The following is a 13,053-nucleotide window of genomic DNA, read 5'->3' on the forward strand; positions in this document are numbered from 1 at the left end:
TTTTTATAAGTGAAATGAAAGGAGCTACACTTCTTGAAATAACAAAGAGGGAATTTTGTCACCAGGACATCTTGGAAGCCTCGTGGCTCAGACAGAGCCGAGTGCATCCGCGGTAGTGGTTCCACCTTGTACTGAGGCATGATGTTGGTACATGGTTGACATACCAATGTGACCGGGCTCCACAATCAGGCCGTTGTGCAGACAGGCTGTGAAAGCAGACATCTCAGTTAATATTCTGCCAGGCTATTCCTCAGCTCATATTTATTTTCGAGTGTGAGTGAGTGTGTGTGTGTTGTAAGACTCAGTTACCCCTAGATGGGCAAACAACCATGAGTCACTCCATCAATTCACAAAAGAACTTGGAAAAGGAAATTTGCATGTGACGAATTCACCCCCCAACTCTGCACCCTGCATAGTGCATGCATTAGCTTTTGTAAGGTTCAACCTGCGATCTGGGCCCTCCCCGGCCTTCACCCATTCACAGATGAGGAAAGGGAGGCTCTGAGAGGTTAAGCTACCTGTGCAGAACCACACAGCGCATCCATGGCCAAAGCTCGCACTCCTCTCCTGCACTATGCTACTTCCTAAAGGTGAGACAAAGGAACAGGAAAGGAAGCAAACACTAACAGGTCCCAACTGATTGCCTGTTGTCTGTGCTAGCCACTTTACATATTCAATGATTGCAACAATCCTGCAAGGTTGAACTTATTACGCGTGCTTCACAGATGAGACTGAGAATGAGAAATTGCTACAAGATCACCCATGATCTTAGCTGTGTGTGACTCAAACTCCTGGAATCTCTGCACCATACCCTCCATACTCACTGACACACGCTGCCCCTCTTCCCCTGAAACCTACCTCCAGTCTCCTCCCACCCTGCTCCTGAAGCATTGACTCCAGGGAGATTAGAAACAGGGACAGGAACTAGACTGCCCAACACAGAGAGGGAGCTTGCAGGAGGAGTGTTTGTCTCCGTTAGCTATGGTGAGAAATGATGGATTCCCGACCACAGCTAAGAACAGTTTTCATTTATGGAGCAGTGCACACACACTGGGTAAAGAAAGGGTTTGGGCTAAGCAAAAAGCATGTATTTGTTGCCTATGGCCTAGTAATTATCTTCAGTGGTCCCATCGGTAAAGTGTGGTTAACTCAACTATCCCTAAAGGCAATTAACCCTGGAGATGCACAGGTATGGGGAGAGGCGGTTCCTAGAGAGAGCAGCACAATGAGACCAGAGCCAAAATCATTCGAGCACCAAGTGGCCAGAGGAAGTTCACATTAGACTGTGTTATCCCAGACTCAAAGGGTCCACTTGTCTGCGCGCATCCAAGCCAAACAAGACGGGAACAGGAGATTGCAGCAAAGTAAGTAAAGGTTTATTTAAGGAGTTGTCTCCAAGCCCAGTGACACAGGTGAGGTAGCGCTCTCAGAAACCTGGCTCCCTGATAGGCTGTAGTGGCCGGGCTATAATACAAGGGAAAAACCATTCATTGTGGTAACCGTGGGATTTGGGGTCATGGGCTCTACTGATTGGCTGGGGCTAAGACAGGGAGCAATTGATCTCGGCATCAGGTCCTGGTGTCAGTCATGGCGTTGTTCTGTCTGGTTCCCAGGGGGTGTGGTCCGTGACGCTGTTCTGCTTTCATGAGTCTGCAGCTGAAACATAACTGAGACCGAGGTGTTATCTTTGTTGGACTAAAACCTTATTCTAGTTTGAGGTTTGGTTATTTTATATCAGTCATGATTCATAGACCTGAAGCTTTATTCTTAAGTGAGTTTAACGCTGACCAGAACCTAATGTGCTAAGGGCTTCATGATTAAAAGGAGTGGACACGCAGTATATGTACAGGTAGGAGGATCTGGGGGAAAGAATACAAGTGAATGATAGTTCTATCAGGCTAGAGTTTAGCCGCGAAACAAAGCTAGCATGGACTGACGCAGCATGCATGCTAAACAAATGAAGTTCACGTGCAGTTACACGGGTACAAGCTCATCTTTTACACTCGCCTTTCCTACCCCACCCTCCCTCCTCTCTGTTCTAAAAGCTCCATGAACATTGTATTATAATTCCTGGTCTGTTTATTTTTGCCTACATAGGAACCGATTTGCTTTAATTTTTGTCAGTTCATATTATGTAATTCTCAGTGTCAATTCTCTACATCTGTTTAGGGAAGCCTCTTAGAATAATGAAACATGTTTCTAAGTAAATGCTTCAAAAAGGAGGCTCAATCTTTTTGCAGGAGGCAAGAGGTCTCAGCCTAGTGTTCTGCTGTGTCCTGTTTTTCTTTGACACTTGCACAGCAGGCTGCTTTGAGTCACGACTGCCTGGCACATCAGCCAACCATTTATTTGTTAATTCCTTCATTCACTAAAATTTATTATTTAGTTATTTATTTAACAATCACCAAGTCATGGACTGTGTTGGTTGCTTGAGAAACATGGTCATGGATGAGCAAAAAATAGACACTGTCCTTCTCCTTGTGCTATGTGAAGTCTAGTGAAAGAAATTAATCACATGCAAATATATATATATAATTAATACATATATTATTAAAGTATTAAATTATATATTAAGTTATTAATATATATTTATACAATTATTTATATGTATTATTATTTTTTCTTTATTTGTTTTTATTATTTATTTATATATTAATTAAATTATATATTAATAAATATATATATATAATTAAAAACCATGATAAGGGCTTAGAAGGAACAGTCCATGAGCTTTAAAAGCAAATAAAAGGACCTGACCTGGTTTAAGAAAGTGATGTTTGATATGCTACCTAAAGAAGAGCGGGAGTGGGGGCTCCAGGACATAGCCAGATTTGCATTTGGAGAAGATCCCTGGATATAGTGTACAGAACAGGTTGGGAGTGGTGGCAGCTGGAGAAGGGTGCACACTCCAGGGAATAAGAGGAGAGGTGATGGGAGGCTGTCACAGAACTCCAGGAGCAAGGTAATATTACCTTGGACTAGGGTGGGTTGGCTGCAGGGTAGAGAACAATGAACAGATCCACAAGCTATTACAGCGATATCATTGACTAGAGGGTGAAATAAGGAGGTGCCAAGATTGACTCTTGGCTTTGGATCGAGGGAACCGGATGGGTGGTGGTGCCATTCATTGAACTTACCACCTACTGCACGTCCAGCACAGTACCCAACACCGTGAGAGCACTGGTCTCAGACTTTGCACTGGGTCCCTACCAGATGAAGGCCACGTTCCATAATCTCTCATACAAACCCCACCGAAGCCATTAAGACCCATATGAATGCTATAACCGCTCCTGATTGTGCCCCCAACCCTGACTAGAGTGAATCCTGCATCCTCTCTGTCCCAGAAAACACCAGGCCCCATTCTAGATTCAGTGGTAAATACACAGGCAAGGCTCCTGCACTGGTGTGGAGGTGGACTTTCCCTCCCATGCCAACCTGCAGCCCCACTTTCAGCTATTGCCTCAGACCCTTAGGTTGGGCTGTGACTTTGCTCTTAGCATCCATTCCACCCCAGTTTGCACCAGTTTCTCATACATTGCCCATAGCCCCCATCTCAGCTGCTCGTCTAGCGCCTGCATCTGATGACTGAATTTTGGCTCTCTCAGTGCTAACCTCTGTGCACCATGAGGTCAGAATTCTGTTCCCCCTCTAGCACTTTCCACCGTCCCTGCAGGTCAGGCTTCTTTAACTAAAACAACTTAAAAGAGCAATTAAAAACCCTGTGATAAAGAGCATGAGTGCATCATTTTTTGGTTTTGTTTTCTTTTTTGTGGGGTGGAGGAGAACAATAAATGTATGAGAAGGTGATAATTACCTACGTGATTCAAGATTACCAGAAAGCAAGAATGAGAAGTGTTTACATTCTTCTGTGAAGTCACCACTATAAAGATATGTCGATTTTCTCACAAATATTTGCCAGGGAGCGGGGGAAGAAAATAGAAGAATGCCAAAGCAAACAAATGGCCTCAAAACAAACAACCCCATCCAAACAACAAAATACAAAGAAAAAAAGCAGAAGGAAAGCATTAAAAAAAAAAAAAAAAAAAAAAGATTTCCTCAGAGGCCTGCTGGATACTGCTGCTTCTCTCTTATACTGAGAAGCGAGTGATGCATTTCAGTCCCAGAATTTCAGATCAGTGATGGACACTCACCCTGGCAAGGCCCCTCAACCCTATCTATTCATTCAGTAGATATTTCATGAGGATCAATTTTGTGGTGGCCACTGTTTGGGTGCTGGGGATGCAGGAGTTAAAAAACAAAAAAGGCAGGATCCCTTAAGAAGCCCATGGCAGGTGGGAAATAGCGAAGTTAACAGACAAGTAGCCTATGATAGAATGGCAACAGGGAGGAGGAAGATTTAACGAGAAGTCCAAGAGGTTCACAGAAGAAATGAGGCTTGAAGAGGACATGGGACAAACACAGTCCACCTGTGTGTGATCTTCATGGGATCATGAGCAGGAAAGAGATGCTGAGGACAGGTGGGCTTTCTTGAATCATAAGGAGCCATATTAGAAAACAGAAAAAGAGAGCAGCTTTCCCTTCGGCTCCTCTCTGGGTGGTTTCCTGTCATGTCAGAAAATTTGTCATCACAGAGGAATCAAGCTTTCTTAGACTGGCGAGTGAGACAACTTGCTCATGCATGTTCTTTTAAAAGCATGTTGCAATAAAACCAGTGACCTGGTGAGAGCCTATAATGGGTTGTCTTTTCTTTGTCCTTTGCTTTCCCTTTGACCTGAAATGGACATACGTGATATATACTACTCAGGCTGGTAAATTAGACAGCCACAACTGCTTAGTAGAGCAACTTTGGGGAAAGTAAATATTTTTCGTAATAATCATAAACACACGCTAATCAAGGGACAAAGAAATTAGCAAACTCTTCAAGTTACATTCAAAACCCCATCCCTGGCATTTACTTGAAAATATTAAGTACCTTTAAGGCAAATCACTGAAGTGACTGAGCAATCTTTACTGCAATATTTAATGATGATTATAAATCCAAAACCCTTACAGGGCCATGCCTGGCTGGTGCTGCAAAAGTGTTTTATGTTTCTGGAATTGTGAGTGCTTAATTATGTCTAACAACGTCAGCCGTCAATAAAGTGTGCATCCATGTCTGAACTCAATTCAACTCTTCCTCTATCATTCTGGGCGTCCAGGAATCTATCCAAACAGGCAAACTCTTTCTGTAAAGGTTTAGAATATTTTAGGTTTTGCTGGCCATAGTTTCTTCATCATGACTACTCAACTCTGTCACAGTAGGGTAAAATCAGCCACAGAGAATGGGTAAACCAATGAGCAGGTCTGTGTGCCACCAAAATTTTATTTGTGAACAACAAAATTTGAATTTCATATAATTTTCACAAGTCATGAAATAGTCGTCTGTTGATTTTCTTCAAGCCATTTAAAAAATGTAAAAACCGTTCTTCAATCACAGCCCTACAGACACAAAGGCAGTGGAGTGGATTTAGCTTGGCAGCCATGGTCTATGAATCTGTGATTTTGAGTGAATTGGGCTGTATTGGGACAGTGCAAAGAACATCAACTATGTGTTTTCACTGTCCTTACAACTGGGCAGCCAGACAAGATCCTTCAATTGACCTCCCTGAGTCTCCATTTCTTCTCTCCAAAATGAAGATAATCGGAGGGTCTTGGTGAGGATTGAATGAGGTGATGTATGGAGACAGAAGTTCTGGAAGAATCCAGAATGATTGAGATCAGGAAGGATTTGAGTGCTCCATACATGACAGCTCCCATTTCTCCCCGCTGGCTAATTGTCTTTCTACCTGTTTGTTTGTTTGTTTCTCTTTCCTTCTATTTAATCTGCCCTTGTACAACATTCAGTAATGAAGCATGAGAATGGATTTGCTCCTGACAGGGGGAAAACCAGCCCCTCCCTCGTGGACTTGAGCCTTCCCAGCCTCACCCTTGTCCTCTTGATGTTGGTGTCTGAGGTGGCCCCTGGAGGGCCAAGTATCAGCTACTATTAAATATTAGGGAGAGACTAATGAAGCCGCAATTGATTCATCAAGCTGGATGCCATCTCCCTGGGAAGGCGTCCTATTAGAGATGTGGGGTCTCTTTGAGAGGATTTACAGCAGAGGCAAATGTCAGTGACAAGTATGTGCATTTCATCCTTCTTAGCAGAACTGCCACCCACTCCCTCGCCTCCCTCAGGCTCCCTGCGGTCTGCGATGGTCACAGCTACCAATCATGAGTACCACGTATCAGCACATCCTCCACCAAGCCCAGTGTGTCCTGCAGGCTGGATGGAGGTGGGGAGGCATCTCTCCCCATCATGGAAGGACAAATGAACAATGAGGCCCAGAAATCACCAAAAACTGATTGTTTCCAACTGTAAAAATACCCTGAACTAGAATAGCACCGTTCTGCAATCTCTAATGATCTTAAGCATAAAAAGAAAAACCACCACACATGATGCATCTCCTATAGTCACACCTACGACCACCTATAGTTTTGCCAAAGAGATTGACCCTGAGTTCTGGTCCAGCCTCTGATCTGTCTGCCAATTTGTAAGAAATACAGAGAACTGAGGAATATGCACCAATAACTGTACAATGTGTAAGCAATCAGCAAAACCCAGACTGTGGGAAACTCTACGGGTCAAATGACTTGAATTCTTCAACAGATAAACTGTAAAGAAAAAAAAATGAAGGAGGAACTTACAGATTAAGAGACTTAAGGGCGGCCGGATGGCTCAGTTGGTTAGAGCATGAGCTCTTAACAACAAGGTTGCTGGTTCGATTCCCACATGGGCCAGTGAGCTGCCCACAACTAGATTGAAAAAACAATGACTTGACATCCTGGAAAAACACTGTTTCCCAATATTCCCCAATAATAATAATAATAATAGACTTGAAAGAAATCGCATATTTTTTAAATGGAAAAGACTAAAAGATATTGTCTCAGAATGCACATTTGGATAATAAAACTTTAAAAAGCAAGAAAACGGTTACTATAAAAGTCAGGAGATTGGTTACTTGCAGGGAGAGAGGGCATTGGGTTGGGTACCTAGAGGGGTTCCTGCAATGGGTGGCAAAGTTCTATTTTTTGACCTGGGTGGTGTTTGCCTTAAAATAATTCATTAAGCCATACATTTGTTATTTGTGGGTTTTTGTATCTGTGTTTTCTTTTTCAATACAAAAATTTTTGCTATACTAAGTAAAGATAGTAAATTTGGGATTTTCACACAGGGTCAATGACAGTATAAACTGATAAAGGTTTTTGTAAGGCAATGTAGTCATACTCATCTATATTTCAAATTAACATTGGTACCATGGGCTTCATGGGGACAGAAGAAAATGAAAGAATGAATGTACTATGATGGGTAAGTGTGAAGGACTGTAGTAACATAAGATAGAGATAAACTCAGGCTGACCAAGCGCCCACTAAATGTCAAGGACAGAGCCGTGTGAGGCCCTTTAAACACAGCACCTCGCTGAACCCTTACACATCTCTGTCAGACAATTATCATCATGTCAGATGTGGCAACTAAGACTCAGAGGCATTCAGCAACTTACCCAGAGTCACCTGGCCAATAAGTAAAAGAGCTTTGCACTTCAGAAATTAATACTCCAGAGGAAAGCGAATAAGGAAGCACTAGCCGGGAGAATAAGGAAGCACCCTGCCAATGCATCTGACAACAAAGAAAAATGAAACTCAATGCTTTTATTGAACAAACTGGAATGTTCTTGGTGATATATAAAAGCAAGAAGCCCAGAGGCCTTGCATGAGAAATTATCCTTTGTAGAAAGTGCAGTAGTGTAAAAACTCATTAGTATCTTTTTAGTGAAATCATATATATATATATATGTATTACTATAGCTGCTATGTATAGAATGAAATGATTCTGCAGTTTTCAAATGCATAAACTTATGATTGGTCTTATTTCAAATTGGAGAAACTCAAAGTAATTCCACTCAATAAACAATTACGGGGACACCCAGCTGAAGGCACAGGGCACCCACAGCATGGATGAACCTGCCAGCTTTGCAGCCGCTGAGTACACTTCCTGATCCCTCCTGAGACAGACCTGCGTCCCAGTAGCCTCACAGTGACAGGGAGAGGTTTGGCCCGTGGGTTTCTGGACACTAGCACCAGGCAGAATTCTAGCAGGAGGAGGAGCCAGAAGAAGAGAGAATTCACAGACATGGAAGTCAGTCAGGCTGATAGATTCTCAAGGGAAATGCCATTCACCCCAGAGGCCACTCTGAGAATGGAAGGAGCACTAGACTCAGAGTCAGGACACTGACCGGGGTCCTGACTGCCATTTACTGGATGTGTGACCTCAGATCAAGTCATTTAACATTTCTGAAACTCAGGCTTCCCAGGGGTATAAAAGGGTTAATAACACCTGCCCTGCCTACCTCCCAAGGCTGCTGTAGGATCAGATGAGAAAGAAATATAAAAGCTGGCATTTCCTGAATGCTTGTCATGTGCCCGGCAATGGGCCCCACTGCTTTATATGCTATGGTACCTCTTAAATCTCCATCAGCCTTCAGGAGTAGCCTCTATTGTTGTCTCTCTTTTACAGGTGAAGAAACTGAGGCTTGGAGAGCATAAATAATTTGCCCAAGTTAGGGCAGGCATTTAAACGCAAGTAGATTGAGTCCAGGCTCTGTGCTCTTAATTATGATGCTACACTGCCTTCCAGAGCAAGTCTCTAAAAGGAGCCTGTGTCCTTAAAACTGTGCAACAGAAGGCCCACAGGAGGTACCAACTGGCACCTATGAGGCAGTGTTTCCAAAGTCTCCACAGCAAAGCAAAAGGGATGCTTCAGGGATACTTTTCAAACAAAGATTGAGGACTGTAGGAAGATTCAGGAAAGTAGATCCTCCAAACTCTCAAGACAGGACAAACTGGGAAATAGCAGGAGGGGTCATTGTATCCTCTCCCCACCCCAACCCTCCGTGGGAAACAGTGAGAGATGCTCTCTGGAGAGGGGAGAGTGTCTGGGAGTTTCTGGGGTTGCAAAAGAGAGACCACTTTTTGCAGAGGAGACAAGAGGAGACTTCTCAAAGTACGGACTCACGGCCTTTGTCATCCTTCCGGTGATAAGAGACAGTGAGCCCACCAAATGTCCCCACACAAAGTGGAGCGCATGCAGTACTGCAGTAGAAAGAGTGTTAAAGTGCAAGCCAGGACTTGGGTTCAAGTATTAAGACCTGGATCCCAAGTCTAGCTCTGACATTAACAAGTTGTATGACCTTGGACAAATCACTCCACTACTGGGACCAGATGAGCTCTAAATTTTGTACCAAACATACGGTTCCGATGGCCCTATCTTCTCCGCCCAGCCTGAGCCATGGGGCACTGGGATGGAGAGAGAAACAGCAATTGTGAAGTACCTATTGTGTGCAATGTACTGTCAGTCTTTTAAAACTAATAATAGCGATAATATAACATATATCAAGAGTTTACTCTGTGCTGGACCCAGTGCTAAAGTGCCTCATGAATGTTATGATAGGACAAGTTATCCAAAACGTGGAAATAAGACAAAATTATTTCTCCACGCCCTTTGAAAGTCATGTTAGAGCAATTGTCTAAGAAGAAAAGTCACTGTAGCATTCTCTCTCACCAAACATAGAGTGGGGAGGAGTGCATGAGGCAGAGCCATCAGAGAGAAGAAACGTCCACTGGAGACCCAGGAGCTTCAGAGAGGACCCAGGTTCCAAATAAAGAAAAGCACTCCCCTTTTTCCCGGGGCTGGGAGCTTTCAGGGCCAAGGGTATAGGCCTACCCAGAGGCTTCTACACATCCAGCCAAAAAAACCAGCACTGAGATGCACACGTTTTGACAATAGGATGGGGAATTACATACAGAATGATTGAGGGCAGTCCTTGGGGAGAAATGGGTGAGGTGACAGAAGGGACTAAGATGAACTATTCCTCCTTCTTTTGGCTAACTCCTACTCACTCTTCTGAACTCAACTTAAACATGGCTTCCTCAGGAAGGATTTCAGGACCCTTTGGACCAGGTCAAGTATCCCCAAAGCACTCTACCCTTCCCCTTTGGTCACACTTGTCAAACTTGTAATTACCGGTCTAATGTGTGACTTTCCCTCCATGAGGGCAGGGACTGTATCCGTCCCTGAGTGCTGGGAATCCAGCAAGAACAACATACCGTGTTTCCCCAAAAATAAGACCTAAAAATCAAAATAAGCCCCAGTCTTATTTTACTATAAGACCCGGTCTTTAATACAATGTAATAAATATATAATATAATATAACACCAGGACTTATATTAATTTTTGCTCCAAAAGACGCATTAGAACTGATCATCCAGCTAGGTCTTATTTTTGGGGAAACACGGTAGTACCTGACATAGACAGGTGCTCAATTGATATTCATTGGATGGATAGGATGAATGGATAATTTGAAAATCCAGATGAGGGCAATATGAAGATGTTACATTTGAGGAAGCAAGCAAGAGTTTGAGAGAGAACAGAAGAATATAAAAATAACAGTATATCATTTTACTGGAATTCCTGGGAATTTGATTTCATTTTACTAGGCCACGCCCATATATGATTTCTGAATGGAAATCAGTACCTACAATAAGGGAATTTTATCGCCACTTAGCTGTCAATGAAAAAAGGCATGTGCTGGCTGCTGGCTGACTCAAAGTTTCATGGTTATTTTCAACTCATCATCTATTTTAAAAAATATTAACTTGAATGTCACCTCCGGCTACCTACAGTTCATCTCTCCTTATGCCTCAGCATTTTCCCTCTCAAGCATTTCTTTATAACTTAACCTCCAAAATAGTCCCGATTCCAAATATTCTGACCTGCTGTCTGTTTACACCATCAAAATACCTCAGAAATTCTGTAATTTTTACATTCACATTGCACCTCCAAGACAGCTTCTCACACCTGAAAGAGGCACAAAAATCCTAGTCAACCCATGTGCCTTGATTTGAGATTCAGAAAATGTGTTCTTACTCATTATTACCACATCTTTACCCTTTGTTCTCAGTCATCAAGTCATATTTTTAAGCTCATAAAATTCCGTATCTCACATATGGAGCAAACATTGAACTAGATGCTGGACATACAAAGATGAATAAAATACAAGCAGGAGAGAACTATATTAACAAATACTGCGAAGAATGGCAGGTAGAGGGAGTGGGGAGACTGCTTTCCCAGGGGAATTAGTGTTAACTTCTCTTATGGACAATGTGACTCATACAACATTTGTTGTCCTTTTTTTCAATGGAAGCAATCAAAATCATAGTGTTGCAACTAAAATAATAATAGGTATTATTGTTTACTCGTTAGGTTAGAAACAATATCTAGTGGGGCTATTTTGTCACTGCTTAGCTGTCAAAGACAAAGAGGGGAAGGGGAACTCTCACTCACTGTTAGTGGAATGTCATTGTCATGGCCTTTTTGGAGAACAGTTTTTATCAAATTTTTAAATAAAAATGTTTAATGTGTGTATCCAGCAATTCTACTTCCAGGTATCTCTCCTGGAGAAATACACATGTGTACAAAGAGACCTGTATAAGAAAGTTAATGGCAGCATTGTTTGTAATAGTAAAAGACCACCATAAATTTAAAAAAATAAAAATAAAATCTGAAGACTCATCATATATATATGTACAGAGGGTGCCAAAAAAAGCATACACGTCTTAAGAAAGGAAAAAACTGTATTAAAATTGTAATACTCAATATATACCAATAACAAAAGATGAATACAAGTCATGTTTGACTTCTGCAATTACAAGAGGTGCTCAAAGTGGTTACCATTAGCGTAATTTTAATACAGTTTTTTCCTTTCTTAAAATGTGTATACTTTTTTTGGTACCCTCTGTGTGTGGGGGGCGGGAGAGAGAGAGAGAGAGAGACTAGAGATGGCTGACTGGCTTCAGAATCCATTTGGTGGTGGCTCAACTATTCTCCATCTATCGTCAGTGTTTTTGTGATTCTCTTCGCCTGTGTCTCATGGCTACAAAACGGCTGCTGCACCTCAAGTCCCACATCCTCACGCAATATGAAACCACTCAAATGTCTTCAGCCAGAGATACTATGCAATAGTTACAAAGAACGAGGTAAATCCATATGTACTGCCATATCTGCTGGATAATTGAAAATACTGAGTTGGAGAATATTGTAATTTCAACCCATTACTGTCAAATAATAAAAAATTTTTTTAATGCGTGCATGTCCCTGTGGTAAGTAAGCATTGCTGGTTTTTCCCAACAGTCATTTCCTACTCCCACTTCCTCCTTGCAAACAGAATGCCCAGAGGTTTTTCAAGCAACAGCCAGATAGCTATGTGCTCGGGGGCAGCACGCCCCACTGCCAGGCCCTGGGATGAGGCATAATTTGTTTTATGGAAAATTGGTCCTCTTTGCCAATGATTGGTCTGGAGGTGGTGCCTGTGACCCTGTTCTGCCAAGGAAACTTGAGGGAAAGTCTGCAGGGAGACTTCTAGGACACATTTCTCCTTTGATCAAAATGAAAAGCCTTTTCAGGAAAGAAGCTGTTTTCTCCCTATCCCCTTCCTTCTAGCTTGGAATGCTCTCATACTGCGTGAGGATGTGGACCTTGAGCTGCAGCCATATATACAGAGGATGCCCCCAAAAAATGTGTATATATTTTAAGAAAGAAAAAAACTGTATTAAAACTACGTTGATCCTAACCACATAGAGCACCTCTTGTAATTGCAGAAGTCAAACATGACTTGTATTCATCTTTTGTTATCAGTATATATTATTACAATTTTAATAGATTTTTCCTTTTGTAAAACTTTTGTACATTTTATTGGCTCCGTGTGTGTGTGTGTGTGTGTGTGTGTGTGTGTGTGTATGCTGAGTCTTCAGATTTTATACTTTTTAATTAAATGTATTGGGGTGACATCGGTTAATAAAATTATATAGGTTCCAAGTGTATAGTTCTATAAGACATCATCTGTATATTGCATTGTCTGTTTGGAAGGAGACTTGACCTCTAAACTACTTAAATAATAAATGTCCTTATGAGTTAAGCCACTATTTGTCAGGTTCTCTTTCTTGCAGCTGAACACATAA

The sequence above is a fragment of the Rhinolophus ferrumequinum genome, chromosome 21 (genome assembly GCF_004115265.2).
Source record: "Rhinolophus ferrumequinum isolate MPI-CBG mRhiFer1 chromosome 21, mRhiFer1_v1.p, whole genome shotgun sequence".
In the NCBI taxonomy this organism is placed as follows: domain Eukaryota; kingdom Metazoa; phylum Chordata; class Mammalia; order Chiroptera; family Rhinolophidae; genus Rhinolophus; species Rhinolophus ferrumequinum.